We start from the raw sequence: 18533 nt of genomic DNA on the forward strand, positions 1-18533 counted from the left end.
AGGCTTTCAAGCAACTGAGATATTGTAGATTCCAACTGCAAGAACAGCAGGCCTTTGAGATTACTTCTAAGCAATGACCTATTATAAGGGGAACTTTGGCAACAGTACAGGAATACTTCATTTTATTGTGCTTTACAGATAATGTGTTTTTGTTTTTATTGTTGTTGTTTTTTAAACAAATTGAAGATTTATGCAATCCTGCATTAACAAGTTTATTGGCATCATTTTTCCAACAGCATGTGTTCACATCATGTCTGTCACATTTTGTTAATTCTTGTAATTAACTTTTTATTCAAACTTTTTATTATTATTATATTTTTCTGGTATTCTGTGATCAGTGATCTTTGATGTTATTATTATAATTATTTTGGAGTGCCACAAACCACACCCATGTAAGAATAAACTTAATTGATAAATTTTGTATGTGTTCTAACTGATCCACCACTTATGCAACACAAAATTAGGCTAGTTAATAACATACCATGGCCTCTATGTATTCAAACACAAGGAAGATTCAATGTATCTGGTAATTTTTATCATTGTTTTATTTTAAGAAATCGACACAGCTACTCTAATCTTCAACAATCACCACCCTGATTAGTCAGCAGTCATCAATATTGAGGCAAGATCCTCTACTAGCAAAAAGATCAGAATCACTGAAGGCTCAGATGATAGATTTTTTTTTTTTAAGCAAAAAATTAAGATACGTATGTAGCTTTAAAAAAAAATCTAATGCTACTGCATACTTTTAATAGTATACAAAATAGTATAAACATAATTTATATGCACTAGGAAATAAAAAAAAATCATGTGAGTCACTTTATTATGATATTTGGTTTATTACTGTAGTCTACAACTGAACCCACAAATATTTACAAGGTATTCCTGTAATGGACGTAGGACAAGGGAACAAATTGTCAAGCTAAGTAGAAGTTCTCTAGATTTTAGCAGTAATCCCGAAGTCAAAGGATAGTTGCAATGAACCTTATTGCATGATAAAAAGATTTCTAAGCCCCAATTATCATCCCACCAAGCTAAGGGAAATTTCTCCATGTTTGAGCAGTGATACAGCAGGGAATGTTGACATTCTGATCTATAATATTTCTAGCAATAACACAAGTGGAAAATTATCAGAAGTTTTTGCCTAAATTGCTCTTTTCCTAGAGGAGAGGGTGATCCAAATGAGTTAATCAATTTCACCTTAATTTCACAAATATTTATATTAATATTAATTATAATTAATTAATTACATTAATATTAATTAATATATTTGTAAGGGAGATCTTCAATCATTTTTCAGTTATATCCAAATTTTCACAATCCCATTTGGTGTTTTCTTAGCAAAGATACTGGAGTGGTTTGCCATTTCCTTTTCCAGTTCATTTTATAAATGAAAAACTAAGGCAAACAGGATTAAGTGACTTGCCCAGAATCACCCAGCTTTTAATTGTCTGAGGACACAGTTGAACTCAGGAAGATGAGTCTTCCTGATAATAGATCTAGCACTGCCATCTAATTGCCCCAAGGAGAGAAAGTAGGAATAGGAATTAAAAAGGTAAACTGTATACAGCCCCTAATCTCTAGGAGCTTGTATAGTGATCAGTTACATAAATAAATAAAACTTAATAGCTTTTATAACTTATATAGCACTTTAAAATTTGTAAGGGACTCTACAAATATCTTATTCGATCCTCACAACCACCTTTCTAGGTAGGTGTCATTTTTATGGCCATTTTTACAGATGAGAAAACTGAGGCAGATGGGGTTAAATGTTTTGCTCAGGATCAAATAGCAGGGAAGTATCTGAAGCTGAATTTGATTTCATGTCCAACCCTTTATCTACACTGTTATTCAAATATTTAATGAGTGCCAAACAATTTTAAAAGGTCATTCAATTAGATAAGGAATAAAATAATTTCCATTTGAGAGCAGGAATGGACACTTCTTAGAAGGGTAGCATTTTGATCCATGAAATATAGTTATACAATGTATAGAAGTGTAGTTTGGATAATAATGATGCACATAACCTGACAATTTTCTTCCTTCTTTCTAAGTGGAATGTCCTTACATTTCTGCAGTGGTAATAAAGGAAGGAATATTTATATTTATTATGGTAATATTTATATTTTGACATAGGCAGAAATGAGGATTTTAAAACTCTAGCCATCATCCAACTAAGTTCCCAGTAACTAGTAACAGAGAGAAATGGAACATGAGAGTTGAAATGTTTCTTAGAAGCAAACTAATCTAATACCCTCATTTTAGAGAGGAGAAAATTTATCTATATGTAAAAAAATCACTCTACTAAGAGTTCTTAGTATAGAGATGATGAATTTGGTTTCATTTTGTTTTTCTAAATTTTGATTGGATATATGGCCATTCATGAAATCAGGAGGATTTGAGTTCAAGAAAAACCCTAAATGGGGTCAGAACCAACAAGAAATATATTTTAGTATAATTGGTTTCTTTTGTAAGCTACATACTTTATGCATTTCCTAAGCTTCACCAGATTGTTAACAAGGATCCATATGAGATATAAAAAAAGTCACTTGTAGGACATCTTCCTGACTTTTTCTTTTTCTATTTAGTATCTCCCTGAGCCTTCCAGCATCTTCCTGTATCATGAGTTCTGGGTCTTACTGGCTCTTATGAAAATGTCATCATTATGATTTGAGGGCTAACCATCACTCAAATATCTCCTTTTTTGTTGAGACTGTTGCTGAAACTTGAAGATTTAACAATAGTGCTCCATTGTTTTGAGTTAAAGATGATTTTCTTTTCTCAAGTTAAATGCTCCTGTGATAGCTACCTTAGGATGTCACTAAGAACTAGTGAGGCAGATTCTTTTAAATGACACAGATGACTGAAGACTAACCAGGTCTAAAAGCAAAGTAGACACAGACCACAGAGAAAAAGGCCTGGGTGAGGAAGCCCAGAGCATCAAGAAAGCAGCATGAAAGCATAGCAGGAAAATGCATCTCAGGAAAAGAGAAGCTCATAATGGAGATGAAGAGCAAAGAACATAAATGCCCTCTATTTTACAAATTTATGGAGATTTGGTCTTGGCTATATGTTCAGTTAGTGCAAACACATTTAAATCTTTTGAGAGAGAAATTATCTCCTATGGGGTGGGGAGAAATCCTAAAGATATCTAAAAAAAAGATAGTTAAAGTTAAATATAAGATTAAAATCTTGTTTTTATTATTTGGTGGTTTTTGGATTATCTGTATTACAAGTGTTATTGCTTTTTATCAGGAATTCAACAAACATCAATAAACATGGCCATTTCAACATACAAAGAACGGGGAAAAGGATTATGAAACTCTGAGCTTTTTTAAGTTTTATAAAGCATATATACATATGTGTATATATACATATATATTTAAAATTTAAGCTGTAATAATTATTCTGCCTTGTTTGTTTTCCTATATGAACCTCCTTCTGCTTTCCTCTATGTCTTTGAATCATTGATATACTTCTTTTTTTTTTTTCTTTCTGTTTATTTTCTTTTCTGTTTATAACTCCTTACCAACAGAACCTTCTACCCTCAACTAGAAGCTCACACTTGTAATATAAATGTAGTCAAACAAAATAGATATTTCCTATCCTGGGTTAGATAATGGAAAATTTACCAAGTGAATAATTCAATTTAAAAATATATTATAAGAGGAAAGGACCACGCAAATTGGGATGGAAAGGTGTCATCTCAGATTAAATTGTGTTAACCTTAGTTCAGACCTTAATGAGATTTTAAGAACCCCTGCTTTTTTTCAGGCCTTTAGAATGGCCAGATCATAAATTCTGAGGGTCATCTGGCCCTAGTTTCTTAATTGCTGGTAGATGAGTGGCTAAATTCACCACTCTTATTTAAGAATAGAGATTATAAAATTATTTTTGTTAGGTCTTATTAGTTTTTAATCATAATCTTTAAAAAAATAGATCCTTTCCATTCCATTTCTATCCCATCTTTCCATTGACGAGGTTTTATTCTTTACCAAACAAAGCAGGACATATTTATTAGTTTGCTATTTTAGTAGTGGTGACAGATTGAGTATCTCCAGCTACTCTAATTTTCTTGCTTTTCTGAGTCTCCTTTATGATCAATGACTTGAATTTACAATAGAGGCAGATAAGGTGAGTGTAGTCTCTAGCTGGGGATAATTCACAACAAACTGATCCATGTGGGAAATGAACAGATGTTCTTAGCCTCATTAGAAATGAATTTGATCAACTAAACATAGATTATCTCTCTTTCTTACCTATACCTATTCAGGTCTTTTTTCCCCTGAATCACAGAAAAAGATTAAGTTTGTGTGACACTAGGGGCCTGAGTTGAGAGAGCCCTTGGTCTTTGACATGGGAGAGGTTTCATAGGGCAAGTCTATAGCAAGGATGGAAATATTTCTCACCCTTTTTGCTTCTTAATTATGCATTTTCCAAGACAGGATGCTTTAGGATTAGTTGAGAATTGATTTAGGAATATCACTATTAATAGCTGGCATTTAAAAAGAACTTTAAGATTTGCAAAGCACTATATATGTTATCTCCATTGAGCCTTCCAGAATTCCTTTGAGACAAGTGCTATTATTTTGCCTGTTTTATAGAAGAGGAGACTAAGACTAAGGTTAAAAGACTTACTCAGTGTTCTGTACAACTAATCAGAATCTGAGGCAGGATTTGAATTCAGATTTTCAGATCTAAAGCTCTTACCCACTCTATCCCCTTCTGCCTTGATTGCAAGATATCTTCATGGAGCCCAGCTCAAGAACTTAAGCTTCTGGTCTTCCATTAAAGTTCTGTTTTTATTACTCATCCTTTTAAATTCAAGTTCTTTTCTCTGTGATTCCTCCTCTCTTTCTCTGATTATAACCCATTTACTATAAGCAGTAAATGATGATTTCTGGGTGAGAGACTTAACTTTGCATAGGAGTATTTGTTGTGACTATATCTGTAGTATTTCCCAGGAATTAGGAATAATGGATAAGCTTATTATTTGGAATCAGCAAAATGGTACAATGGATAGAGTGCCAAGGCTGGAATCAGGAAGACTCATCTTCTTGAGTCAAACTTGGCTTTAGACTCTAACTAGCTATGTAATCCTGGGCAAATCACTTACCCCTATTTACTTTACCTTCTAATCTGTAAAATGAACCAGAGAAGAAAACGGTATATGACTCTAGGATCTTTGCCAAGAGAATCCCAGATAGGATTGTAAAGAGTCAGACATGACTGAAAATTACTGAACAAAATAGTTAATTTCAAATAGAATCTTTGCAAAACATTTCATTCTCCAACTTAACCTAATTATAAGATAACAATAGGGAAAATCTTTTTAGAGTTTCTTAAAGATTTTGTTGAGTACAAATGTTTTTTCAAAAAAAAAAAATCCACCTATACAAAATAAATCCAATAAGTACAATTACAGTTTAAATAACAAAGAAACAAACTGGAATGACTAAGACTTGGGCATAAATGCTTCCCTTATGTAAACTCATGGTAATGATACCCCTTTAGTGCATCTTTGAGGAAAATGTAATACTGCATAAAACTATCGTTGTTTCTCTCTCTCTCTCACACACACACACAGAAACAGACATACACAGAGAGACAGAGACACACAGAGATACAGAGAGTGTTTCTAAATGTTATATTCAAGTCTTATCTCCTGTACCTCATTACCTTCCTATGTGTTTCAGGTTATGAATCAGGAAGAAGAAAACAATCTTCTATTAAGTACTTAATTTGTGCCAGACACAGCTAACCTCTAGGGATATAAACACAAGCAAAAAGAATGATGGTCCCTGACATAAGGAGCTTTTATTCTAATGAGTAAAAACACAAAAAGGAATCTGAAAAGGGGGAGAGGTGATAAAGCTACCTCCTTCTTGATGATGGCTATATGGCTAACTATACTTTATCCAATTTTCTATTATTATTTATAAAAACAAAATATATTGAAAAAAGGTTTTAATTGATTTGTTTTTTTTTTTTTAACTACTAGTTCTTAGTGTGTGCAGAATGCTTTGATATACAACTAGATCAAAGGGAGCTCGCAAAATTCAGGGTAATATATAAATAATAATAATAATAAGTCATTTAGCTCTACTTGCCTCAGTTTTCTCAGTTAAATGAACTGGAGAATATCTTTGCTAAGAAAACCCCAACTGGAGTCACAAACAGTCTGACATGAGTGGCATGAGTGAAAAACAATAACAAAAAGAGGTTGTCAGAGGTTCGGAAATATGAAGTTAAAAAAAAATCTACCTAGCTATAGTACTAGAGAAAAGCATTTGGCTAGTTTTACAGCTATATATGTTAAAACTGGGAAGTATTAATTGGACCAGCTGAATTGAAAGAAATACATCTTTTATTTCAGACATAAGGTTTGGCTCTTGTGAAGAGGAGGGGTGTTTGGGTAAGTTTGTTTTCTCCATTTTTTAAGTTAGATTTTGAACGGACTTTGGTTGTTTTGGTAGTATTCTGAAGGCATCAGGAAGGATTATTTTAGATAAGGAAGTGATCAAATGGGATAATATTGAATTTCTTTCTTTCTAAATCCACATATTCATTGCTCAGGCCTTTCTTTTATTCCTTTTAAGAGCACATGGTTCCTGTTCCCTGTTTTGCTAAAATCATACAAATTCCGTCTAAATTTAAGCTAATCAGGAACTATGCCCATTTGGAGATCATGGAGAGGGCAGTTTTGTTGAGTTTTCAGAGAGGAAAACAAAATCAATGACAATTGTTTCATGTGATATCAGGACACAGTTCTTTTCATGGTTCCCTTTCTCATCCCTTTGTTGATGTTTGCTCTTTTTTCACACTAGGCTGCTATAGTGCCAATGCTGGCAATCAATGACTGGGAAATCCATGTAAAATGACCTGATTATTTTCCTTTTTGGCAGTGGATGACTTGAAATAGACTTTGGGGGATTTTTACTGAAAAGGCTGTTATTTATGTAGTAGGGAGTTCTTATGTCTTCCAAATGATTCTTACTCTGTTTTTCCCCCTGAACATTTTCCCTTCTGAACTAACACATAAATATCTTGTCTAGGGTCTAGAATTATTTTCTATTTTCTTTGATTCTCCTGGCACTCAGTAGCTTTCTGAATATTTTATAAGAATTTTTAAACTTGTCTTGATCATGACCTTTGGCCTAGGCCAGCAGTTTTATATAGCTGTCCATCACCACCATCTTCCATATTGAGGCAAGATTATACTTGATCACAGATGACCAGAAGAAGATTGTGAAGTTTTTGTCCCAAAGTATAGTAGTTTCTCTCCCTACCTTCTCTGATCAATGGCTTCATAAAGCTTTTTGGATACTATCAGTAAGTGTAAATATAGAGATTATGTTTTTGCCATTTTTGACTTTGCTGCTTACTTTTCCAAATTTCTTTAAGCAGAAATTATTTCAAGTATAAGAAGCATCAGGATAATTTTTAAGGTCAGTCTTTTTATTCCCATGCTTTGATATAGATTATCTAGTAACAGGTGAAAGCCTCTTTCAAGCCTTGTATTCTGTGTGTGATAATACAGATACTTAAAATCTCATGAAAAAGTTTGCTTTCCTTAATATAAAAGATAACACTTAATGATACAATGTCCCAAAAGTTTTAGTGCAACTTCTTTGATTGTTTAAAATGGCATTAAGACTTTCAGAAAACCATATATGTGTGTATATGTGTATACATGTGCACACACATAATACATATATATGTATATAGGCTTAGGAAGCATCTGCATTTTATTCTCACAACATCTCTGTGAGGTAGATGATACAGATATAAGTATTGCTATTTTATGCATGAAGGAAATGAAGGTATCTCATATCTATGTTCACATAACTTATAAATATCAAAGGTAGGAATCAAAACTTGCTGTACTATATTCACCTGAGCCAAAGAGAGATTCATTGGGGTTTTTTACTCAAATCAATTTGAATGGGGTTAATTAAAGATTTAATCAAAGTCATGGTATATTTGAGGAAACTATTCGATCTTGGGATCACTAGGTCATCAATTTAAAGATGGTTTGTTATAGCAATAAGTTTTATAACATCAGAAGTTCTAATTTATATTATCAACGTCTTAATTCCCATAAGGTGAAAGGGGCTTGACCTAAGGCATTGGCATCGGGTGGGGCATACCTATTCTCAGCATCTTCAGGGCATTGGAATGATAGTATAGCTGCCATTCCCATGATCACAATGACATGACACCTCTCTCCCCTACCTTCTCTTGTAACCCTGATGGGAACATGGATGTAAATACTGGACTATGACCTCTCCCAGAATGACTGGATATGTGGTTGTAGTATGTTTTGCTCCCACTCAACTGTGCTTATCTCAGGTGAAAACATTTTTATTTTTGGCTCTTAGTATTCTTATTATATTATCATCTCCATTGCAATTACAAGAAACCAAGAAAATGTTTTGCAACATAACATTTTAGAAAGCAACTCTGCCCTTTACAAATTTGCACATGAAAATGGAATAGTTTCCTAAATCAATGGCCCATAGACTTGTAGGAGATCTGGGAGGCAACTTGGCATCTTGGAGTAACTGGTGGCCTTTTGTCATGACTTCTTTAGGTTATATTGACTTGGCAACTCCACAGATGGGACCCAATATAGTGTTTCAGGTGTTAAGTGAGAATGTCCTTAGATTTCTATCATATTTCTCCTGTTTACAATATGGATCCTATGAATTGGGGAGATTTTGAGTTGCCAAAACAAATGTTTTTTGTTCTGTCTTATCTAAAGCAAACAACAGGAAAAGGAGAAATTGATAAATGAAAGTATTTCAAAAATCTGTCGGCAAATTTGATTGGAAATAAAAGGAAATATAACAATTTCTTTTTCTTTTCTCCCCTTATTAAATACATTGAGTCTCTGGAGTTTATAATGTGAGAAGGGGAGATGTGTATTAATTTAGTTGGATAGAGAATTAGGACTCTGAACAGAGAGAGAGTTCTTTTTGTCTGGTTTTTGGAATCATCTTAGGCCTGGCTGATCTTCTGGCTGTTGGTTTGGGCACCCCTGAGCCTCTCTAAACACGGATTATCCTAAATGAATTTACTGAGTGTTTTTCTTCTTTGCTCTACATACTTGGGTAGAATGGGCAATGCTCCAGAACAAAAGGGATCAGCAGAGCCTTTTGTTAACATGGTGACTTTGTCATTGGCCAGTTCTAATGGAATGTGGACTTTGTGAAGGTGCTTATCTTTCCATGGCATGATAATTTTGAGTTATACTTTGTAATGCCTTTGGGATGATATGTTGTTCCTTAAAGAAGCTGCTTTGGTCAATAAGGACACATCCACTTGTCAATCCAAATGAGGCATAATACTTTCAATTTGAGTGATTTTATGAAGAAAATATTAAAATTCTCTTCCCTAATCTAACTTTCTCTACTCTCTCCCCTCCATGCCTATACCAGACTCCATTCACATATCTATCTGTAAAATCTTTCCCTTCCTTTAAAGTAGAGGTCATATAGTACCTTTTCCAAGAAGCTTTCACAGATTACTCCATCATTCAAACAATTTTAAAATATTATTCCAGCAAGATACTCTGTTATGCATTGGGGATACAAAATACAAAAGTGAGTCAGACTTTGCCTTCAGGGAGCTTATCATTTATCAGGGGGAATATGTCATGTTCATAGATAAGTAAATACAGGATATATACAAAATTAAATAAATGCAGAGATTTAGGAGGAAGGAGGAGGTCACCAAACTGGGAGTAGAGAAAAGGTCCCCTGATATATTTGACATGAGCTGAGAGTTGAAGAGAACCAAGAGTTTCCAGAAATGTGAGAAAGAAGGGCACTCCAGGCATGGATAAAGAGTCCTTACAAGAGACAAAGCCAGGAGATGAAGTGATGCAATAGTAAAAAGGCTACTTTGGCTGGAATACAAAAGGGGAAGTAATATATAATCAGCCTGAGGCAGATTATAAAGGCTTCAAATGCCAAACAAGGAGTTTCTATTTTAGCTTAGAGGTAATATGGAACCATTGAATATTTTTGAGCAGACAGAAACGTAGTTAGATCGATATGAGTAACAATTTGGCAACTATGTAGAAAATGGTTTGTAGTAGGTATAAATTTCGGAAAGCAAGTATCACAACACTGTAATAGCCCAGGAGGTCAAGACCTGGACTAGGGCAATTGTGGTACAGAGAGAAGGAGATGATTAAAGCAATGCTAAGGAGATTGAAGCAACAAAATTTGACAATTGGTTAGGGTGGGACACATGGTGAATGAGTGACAGTGAAAAGGGAAGGATGATGTTTAGGTTCTGAATCTGGGGTAATTGGAAATATGATTGTACCTTCCATTTAAACAGGGTATTTAGAAGGAGGAAAGACTTTATGAAGAAAGTGAATGAGTTTTACTTGGACATGTTAAGTTTAAGACATCAATGGAATGTCCATTGACATGTTTTGCAAACAATAGGAAATGTGAAAGTAGAGTTCAGGGTGGAGATGACAACTAAATATATTAATTTGGAAGTCATTTTCATAGAGATAATTAAATCTTTGGGAGTTGAAGAAATCACTAAGATTATAGAGAGTGAAGAAGAGAAGTTACAGGATAAAACCTCAAGATCAACTTTTATGTAGGGAATAAGATAACAGCAGCAAATTTTTACATAGTACTTTATAATTTGCAAAATGTTTTACATATATTATATCATTTTATCTCACAACAATCCTGTTACTATATTTTATGTTGTTTTGTATTTTTAAATTTTATTAAAGATTTTCCAGTTACATTTTTTTTCCACAAAATTTTGTTGAAATACAGTGACCTATACTTGCAGACTGTGTTATATGTTTTTAACAAATGAGTGAAGTGGTAGATTTCAAGAATACCATTACATGGGAAGTAGAAATTATCATAAGCATCATTTGTCCAAAAAGAAAGTATGTAAAATGGATTGGCTAATTTATGAATCATTTCTCCCTGAGTCATTTCAGTATTTTACTACTTTAACTACATGTGAAAATAGAATAAATTAAGAACTAAAGTTTAGTAACTATCTGTGAATTTCAAGGTTTAACTTTATCCCATTCTGGTTAACTGGGAAATCTCATAAGCCATGTTTCTGTGAAATGTCCATGGCATTTGAAAACATTTTTCTTCTTCATGTTCTTCAGTCATATACTTAATTTAAAATTTTCCCTTTCCTTCCCTTCCCTTCCCTTCCCCCTTCCCCCTTCCCTCTTCCCCCTTCCTCCTTCCCCCTTTCCCCTTTTCCCCTTCCCCCTTTCCCCTTTGCCCTTCCTCCTTCTCCCTTCCCCCTTCCTGCAATTGGAGCTAGGTGACTTGCCTAGGATCACACAGCCAGAAAGTGTTATGTGTCTGAGATCACATTTGAACTCAGACCTCCTGACTTCAGGGCTGGTGCTCTATCTATTGTACCACTAGCTGCTCCTAGTTATACACTTTAAAAAATGCCCTCAACACAATTATATTATTTCGCCTAAAATAAAGGTAGGCACTATTACTGACATCATTTTACAGATGGGAAAACTGAGGCAAAGAGACATTAGGTATCGCATAATTAATTAGCAGTTGAGGCAGGATTTTAATCCAAGTCTTCCTGACTCAGCATTCTAGCCATTGTTGAGGCACTAGTTGATTCTAGTGACTACTGTAGAATTGAATGATGATCTTGCAAAGGACACTGAAAAGAACTGGTAGATGGGTCTGTATCCCATAAAGATCATAAAAAAGGGAAAAAAACCCACATAGGCAAAAATGTTTGTAGTGGTCCTTTTTGTAATGGCCAGGACCTAGAAACTGAATTGTATGTTCATCAGTTGGGTAATGGCTGAATAAGTTATGGTATATGAATGTAATGGAAAATTATTGTTCTATAAGAAATGATCAGTAGGATAATTTAAGAGAGGCCTGGAGAGACTTACATAAATTGATGCTGAGTGAAGTAAGTAGAACCAAAAGGATATTGTACAACAAGATTGTGTAATGATTAACTCTGATGGACATGACTCTTCATCACGTGAATGAATGAGATTATTCAGGCCAATTCCTGTGGGGACTAAATGTGGAACACAACATAGTATTTTCACCTTTTTTATTGTTGTTTGCTTTTTGTTTTTTCTCATTTTTTCCCTTTTTGATCTGATTTTTCTTGTGCAGCATGACATTTATGAAAATATATGTAGAAAAATTGTACACGTTTAACATGTATTGGATTACTTGTCCTCTAAGGGAGGGGATAGAGGGAAGGAAGGGAAAAAATTTTGGAACACAAGGTTTTGCAAGGGTGAATGCTGAAAACTATTTTTGCATATATTTTGAAAATAAAAATCTATTTTTTTTTAAAAAAAGAAAACTGGAAGAGAACATAAAAAGATAACTATAAAAAACTGTTATTAAAGCACAGAGAAGTAAGATTATGCAGAAGATAGGGATTATCAATAATGTCAATTTTTTATGGAGAGGTCAAGAAATTAGAGTACCAAGAATAGGAAACTGGATTTAGCAATAAAGAGATCATCTCTGATTCTGGAGAAAGTTCATTGTAGTCAAACAGTAGAAGTGGAAGCTGGACTGAGGAAGTTGAGAGGTAATTTTTTTTTTTTAAACAATGATGGAGAGCCAGGCATATTTAAATCCAAACAGGGAAGACATCATTGGATTTAAAAAAAAAAAGGTTAAAAATGATAGAGAGTGTAGGGGCAATTTAAGGGGCTAGTTGCTGAAAGAGGCCAGAGAAAAGCCATCAACGGACACAGATAGAGGGTTCCTTGCAATTAGACATGAAAGTCACACCTCTCTTAGACCTCTTTGCGATGGTGACATTTGACCTTGTTTTACAGTTTTTTGTGCATATATCTTATCACTCTTTAAGACCTTAAGCTTTATGAGGTCAGTAGTTGAGGTGTTTTTGTTTGTTTGTTTGTTTGTTTTTGTTTTTGTTTTTGTTTTTAATCTTCATGAGATTCCCTTCCCTTTCTTTCCCTTAACTGAAAAATGATCTTTCTCTAATTTTCTTAGGGCACTTTATCTAAACCTCTTCTTTTGTTAAACCTGTCCAACATTTTGTAGCTACTTTATTAGATTGAAAACCCCCTGAAGGAAAACACTATGCTATTTTCTATCTTTGTATCTCCAGCACCTAACACAATACCTTTCACAAAATATATATCTAATAAATATTTGTAGAATTGAATTGGACATAATTGGCACTTTGTAAATGTTTCTTGAATTGAAATATATTCATCTACCCATATGGCTGGTGATTAACCATGGGAGGAAACAAAAGAAGTACTAAAAAGCAGAAGTTAAATAATTTTTTTTTAAGCTAGAAGAATTAAAACAATGGTACCATTGCTTCTGGAAAGGACATGCTAATTAGCTCTCCTATTATTCTGCTCACCCGTTTTGTGACTTTCCAGATCATGCATATCTTTGAAACTTTTCTGAATGGCTCATAGGGCTGGGGAGGAGGGGGAGGCAGAGAGGGAAGGAGGAAAGGTAAAACTTGTCTTATTTTATTTTTATATCCTTAGTACTTGGCACAGTAATTGGCTTATAATAAATATTTAATACATTTCATTTATTCATTTATCTTAGTTTTACAACAGTCACCAATCTGAAGAACTTTACAGACCTGGAGAGGAATGAAACTTCAAGAGGTAGCTTGGTACAGTAGAAAGAACATGGATTCTGGATTCAAAAGACTGGGTTCATATCCTACCTTTGATACTTACAATAGTACGTTTATCAGATACTCAACCACCAGAAAAGTTATTTAACTTTCTTAGGCTTTTTCCTCATCTGTAGAATGAGGAATTTAAACTAGGTGGCCTTTGGTGTTCCTTTCAAGTCTAAATCTGAGATCTTATATTGTACAGTTGCTTTTCAATTGTGTCAGACTCTTTGTGATCCCATTTGAGGTTTTCTTGGCAAAGATACTGCACTAGTTTGCTATTTTCTTCTGTAGAGCATTTTATAGATGAAGAAACTAAGGCAAACAGGGTGAAGTGAATTTCCCAGGTCACAATCTAGTAAGTGTCTGAGACCAAATTTGAATTAAGGAAGATAAATCTTTCTGGTTCCAACCCAATGCTCTGTAACACTGCATCACCCAGCTGCCCTAAGATCTTATAGACATGTTCACAAATACTTAGAATATCCTCATTGCAAGATTGAGTTCTAGAAAGGATGCATGAATGATTCATGTTTAGATGGGGTAATTTCAGAAGGCTTTTTGGAAAAGAGCCCCCTGACCTGGACTTTTAAGGTAGGAAATATTTGAACAGATATTTCTCAGGTGGAAAAAATTTGATTCCAGGCACAGAAAACAAGAAGTGCAAATGCATAGCCGTGGTAAAGGGCAGGATCAGATAAGAAGTTATTAGTTAACAAAATGGATCCAACAAACTTAAAAAAAAAAAGTCAATGTTTAATCTAAGCTTAATGACTTCTCAGTTTTTATGTACATCTGGATCCTGAGGGCAAATACAAGAACTTAGGTTAGGGTAAACTTCCTTGTTCTGCCCGCCCTTTAGACCTGCTAGTCGGCACTCATAGGGGCTGCTTAGTTCTGGGAGTGACCTGTAAGAGCTGGAGAAGCTGCTGATCTCTGGCTTAGGTGAAAAGCAGACTGGTTTCCTTTGATATCTTTAGTTTAAGCTTTGAGGTCAAGCTTAATCTCTTTGTTGCTATGACATTTTGAAAAGAATTGATAAATATGCTAGTTTCTTTATTATATTCATGTCAGTTCTCAACTACTGACACATGACCTACAGGAAATCCACACTTGATCCAAACATCCCTAACCTCTACTGTAGTTCTATTCTTTTTTTTTGGAAGGGTTGCTTAAATTCCTTAAGAAAGCTCTCTATTATTAGTACTTCCACTTACTCTCTTCTAAACCTCTGCATTCTGACTTCTAACTTCATATTTCAACTCAAACAGTATTTTCCAAAGTTATAAATACTTTTATCTTCATTTATTTATTTATTTATTTTTTGCTGAGGCAATTGGGGTTAAGTGACTTGCCCAGGGTCACACAGCTAGAAAGTATTAAGTGTCTGAGGCCAGATCTGAACTCGGGTCCTCCTGACTTTAGGGCTGGTGTTCAATCCACTGTACCACCTAGCTGCCTCTACAAATGATTTTTAAATTGCCCATTTTAATGGACTTTTATTAATTCTCATCCTCTTGGCCTCTCTGTTGTCTTTGACACTGTCAGTTCCTCTTATTTCTTAGATACTTTATCTTTTTTTTAGGTTTTTATTACCCTGTTCTCTCCTGTTTCTCCTCATATCAGATAGACTATCTTCATCCTCTTTTGCTATATCTTCCTCCAGGTCATGCCCGCTAAACATGTATATACCTCAAAGAGATGCAATTTACCCATTTCTCTTTTCCTTCTGTCTGATCTACAGCAATAAATTACTTTCTGGTTGGTCTCTTTTTCTTAAGTCTTTCCCCATTCCAGTCTGTCTTCTACACTGCTGTCAAAACCACTGTCTCAAACCCTAGTATGTCACTGCTCAGTTCAGCAGCCCTTAGTAGTTTCTTATTGCTTCTGGTAAATTCTTTATTTAAAATCCTTAACAGTTAAGCTCTAAACTAAATTTCTAAACTTATTTAGAGTATAGTGAACATGTAAACAATAATTTAACACCAAATAACATCACAAAAAATGAAATTAACTACATTTTAGCAGATAGGAAAAAGACCTTCTTTCCACTAAGAAATGGTTTCCAAAGGAAATAGTGGACTCGTAATAAGCTCATCTTTGACATCTTACAAAAAAGCATGATGAATAATACTGAGATGAGCATAGTCAACTCAAAAAGCTCCTGGGTATAATGGATGATAAAAACATTGTAAAGGAATTTTGGCAAGATATCCAATGAAGCAGAGTCAATCCTAAGGACTTTCAAGAATGAAAATGAAAGGACTACAAATACAACAAAAAGGGAAAAGTTTTGTAAAAAACATTTCAAAAAACTATTTTCTTCATCAAGAATAGTGGAAGAAGCACCTTTGGAGATTAACATCAAAGTCCTTGTGGTGCTTAGAGAGAAGATGGAAATGACATTGGAACAAAAAAAATAAAGCAAAACAAACAAATACAGGAAAATCAATCAGCTTGGATTAAGAATATATGGAAGAGATTTATGCTGAGGGTACTGAGGTATCTAAAGGAAGGGAAGATGCAAAAAGTATGGTGAAAAATTCCAGACCTTATTAATACTGAAAAGGATGGCCCAAGGATTAATAACGCCTGAACTATAGGCTTATCCTCCTATGTATACAATTTTAATAAGTTATCTATATAGGAACGGAAAGCATATTTAATAAACATTTAATAAAATAAACAGACTTTCTACAAAGGATATTCAACAATGAATCACATCTTCCTTTACTTAAGTACTACTCTCTTACTTTAGTGTGGTATAGACATGTTTGGGTCATTAGTAAGCTCTGGTAGACTTCAAGAATGGACCAGCAGAGGTCTCCATCATCTGGGACTAGCCGCATTTAGCTTGAAGAGGCTCATAACTAGATTGTTAAATACCAAGAGATTAATTTTTTTGACTTTAGCTTCTCATGTAAGTTGCCTTCTAAAGACACAATTAGTCACTGAAGATTCTGTGTAGGTACCAATGAAATAAGAGATCCTGGAAGCATCAAAGTAAGGAATATACTTCGAAGCAATTAAAAAGTTTTTAATAGGAAAATTTATATAGGAAAGAATTGGAAATGGGAACCTAGAAACCCCTCTTCTTCCTCCCAATTTCTGAATACATGTAGAGATAGTTTTCAATTTTATTTTTTTTAATTAAAGCCTTTTATTTTCAAAACATAGCATAGATGATTTTCAACATTCACCCTTGAAAAACCTTATGTTCCAACTTTTTTCTCCTTCTTTTCTCTCACCCCCCTTTAGATGGCAATTATCCAATATATGTCCAAAATTATCATGCTACACAAGAAAAAATCAGATTATAAAGGAAAAATGACAAAGAAAACAAAAAGCAAGCAAACAACAAAAAAGTGAAAATACTATGTTGTACATATTCACTCTTCACAGTCCTGGGAGCAGATGGCTCCTTTCATCACAAGACCATTGGAAATGCCATGAATTATCTCACTGTTGAAAAGAACTATGCCCATCCCTGTTGTTCATCACATAATATTATTGTTGTTGTGTATAATGTTCTCCTGTTTCTATTCACTTCACTCAGCAGCAATTCATGTAAGTCTCTCCAGGACTTTCTGAAATCATCCTGCTGATCATTTCTTATAGAACAACAATATTCCATAACATTCATATACCATGACTTATTCAGCCATTCCCCAACTGATGGGCATTCATTCAGCCTCTAGTTCCTTGCTACTACAAAAAGAGCTGCTACAAACATTCTTGCACACGTGGGTCTTTTTCCCTCCTTTAAGATCTCTTTGGGATACATAACTAGTAGACACACTGCAGGATCAAAAGGTATGCACAGTTTGATAGCCTTTTAGGCATAGTTCCTTATTGCTCTCCAGAATGGTTGGATCAGTTTAGAACTTCACCAACAATGTATTAGTATCCCAGTTTTCCCACATCTCTCTCCACAACATTCATCATTATCTTTTTCTGTCATCTTAGCCAATCTGAGAGGTGTGTAGTGGTACCTCAGCATTGTCTTAATTTATATTTCTCTGATCAATAGTAATTTAGAGTATTTTTATGTGACTTAAATGGTTTTAATTTCACCTGAAAATTATTTGTTCATATCCTTTGACCATCAAATTAATGTTTGTAAGACTTTGTGATCTAAATTTTTCTCCCTTCCTCTCTTACCTCTCCCTTCCCCAAGAGAGCAAGCAATTTGATATAGATTTAATATGTACAGTCCTTTTAAACATATTTCCATATTTGTAATGCTGAACATGAAAAATCAGATCAAAAGGGAAAAACCACAAGAAAGGAAAAGCAAGTAAACAAACAAAAAGGTAAAATACTATGCTTTGATCCACATTTGTCTTCATAGTTTTCTTTCTGTATGTGTATGGCATTTTTCATCCCAAGTCTATTGGAATTGAGACCTTGCTGACAATGATAAAGAAAAGTGAGAAAGTTAGAATATAAATCGAGCTGAGAAACCTGATAAACAAAGCTTAAAAGACACAGCATATACCTGACAGCTGACACTCTAAAAAGCGTTCTGTCATTTCCTCCTTTGGTGGTATTGGATGTGGTATGCTCTGCTTACCTTGATTTTCCATTCACATATTTTTTTTTTAAACCCTCTCTTAAGAATCCAGTATACCCAGTGCAATAGTGGTAGAAGCTGATGTATGTAGATACCAAAAAAAGCATCTAGTCTTTCCATTGAGCAGAGGAAGGAAAAGGTTACAAGGGCAGTTCATGGTGAATATCGTCATATAAAGTACAAGGGAGGCACCATTATTTAGTGTTTCATTCAAATATGAGTTTCAGTAGATTATAGATCTGGAAAACTTGAGAGGGAATACAATCCAATCTTT

At 34.2% G+C, this 18533-nt stretch overlaps 1 protein-coding gene across 2 annotated transcripts in view; it reads left to right on the forward strand.

The window, feature by feature from the left end:
- The window catches only part of IPCEF1 (interaction protein for cytohesin exchange factors 1), a 190297-nt gene that overhangs the window by 21925 nt on the left and 149839 nt on the right, over nt 1–18533 (forward strand). The gene's annotated exons all lie outside the window — the stretch shown is intronic.

The sequence above is a fragment of the Sminthopsis crassicaudata genome, chromosome 4 (genome assembly GCF_048593235.1).
Source record: "Sminthopsis crassicaudata isolate SCR6 chromosome 4, ASM4859323v1, whole genome shotgun sequence".
Taxonomy (NCBI): domain Eukaryota; kingdom Metazoa; phylum Chordata; class Mammalia; order Dasyuromorphia; family Dasyuridae; genus Sminthopsis; species Sminthopsis crassicaudata.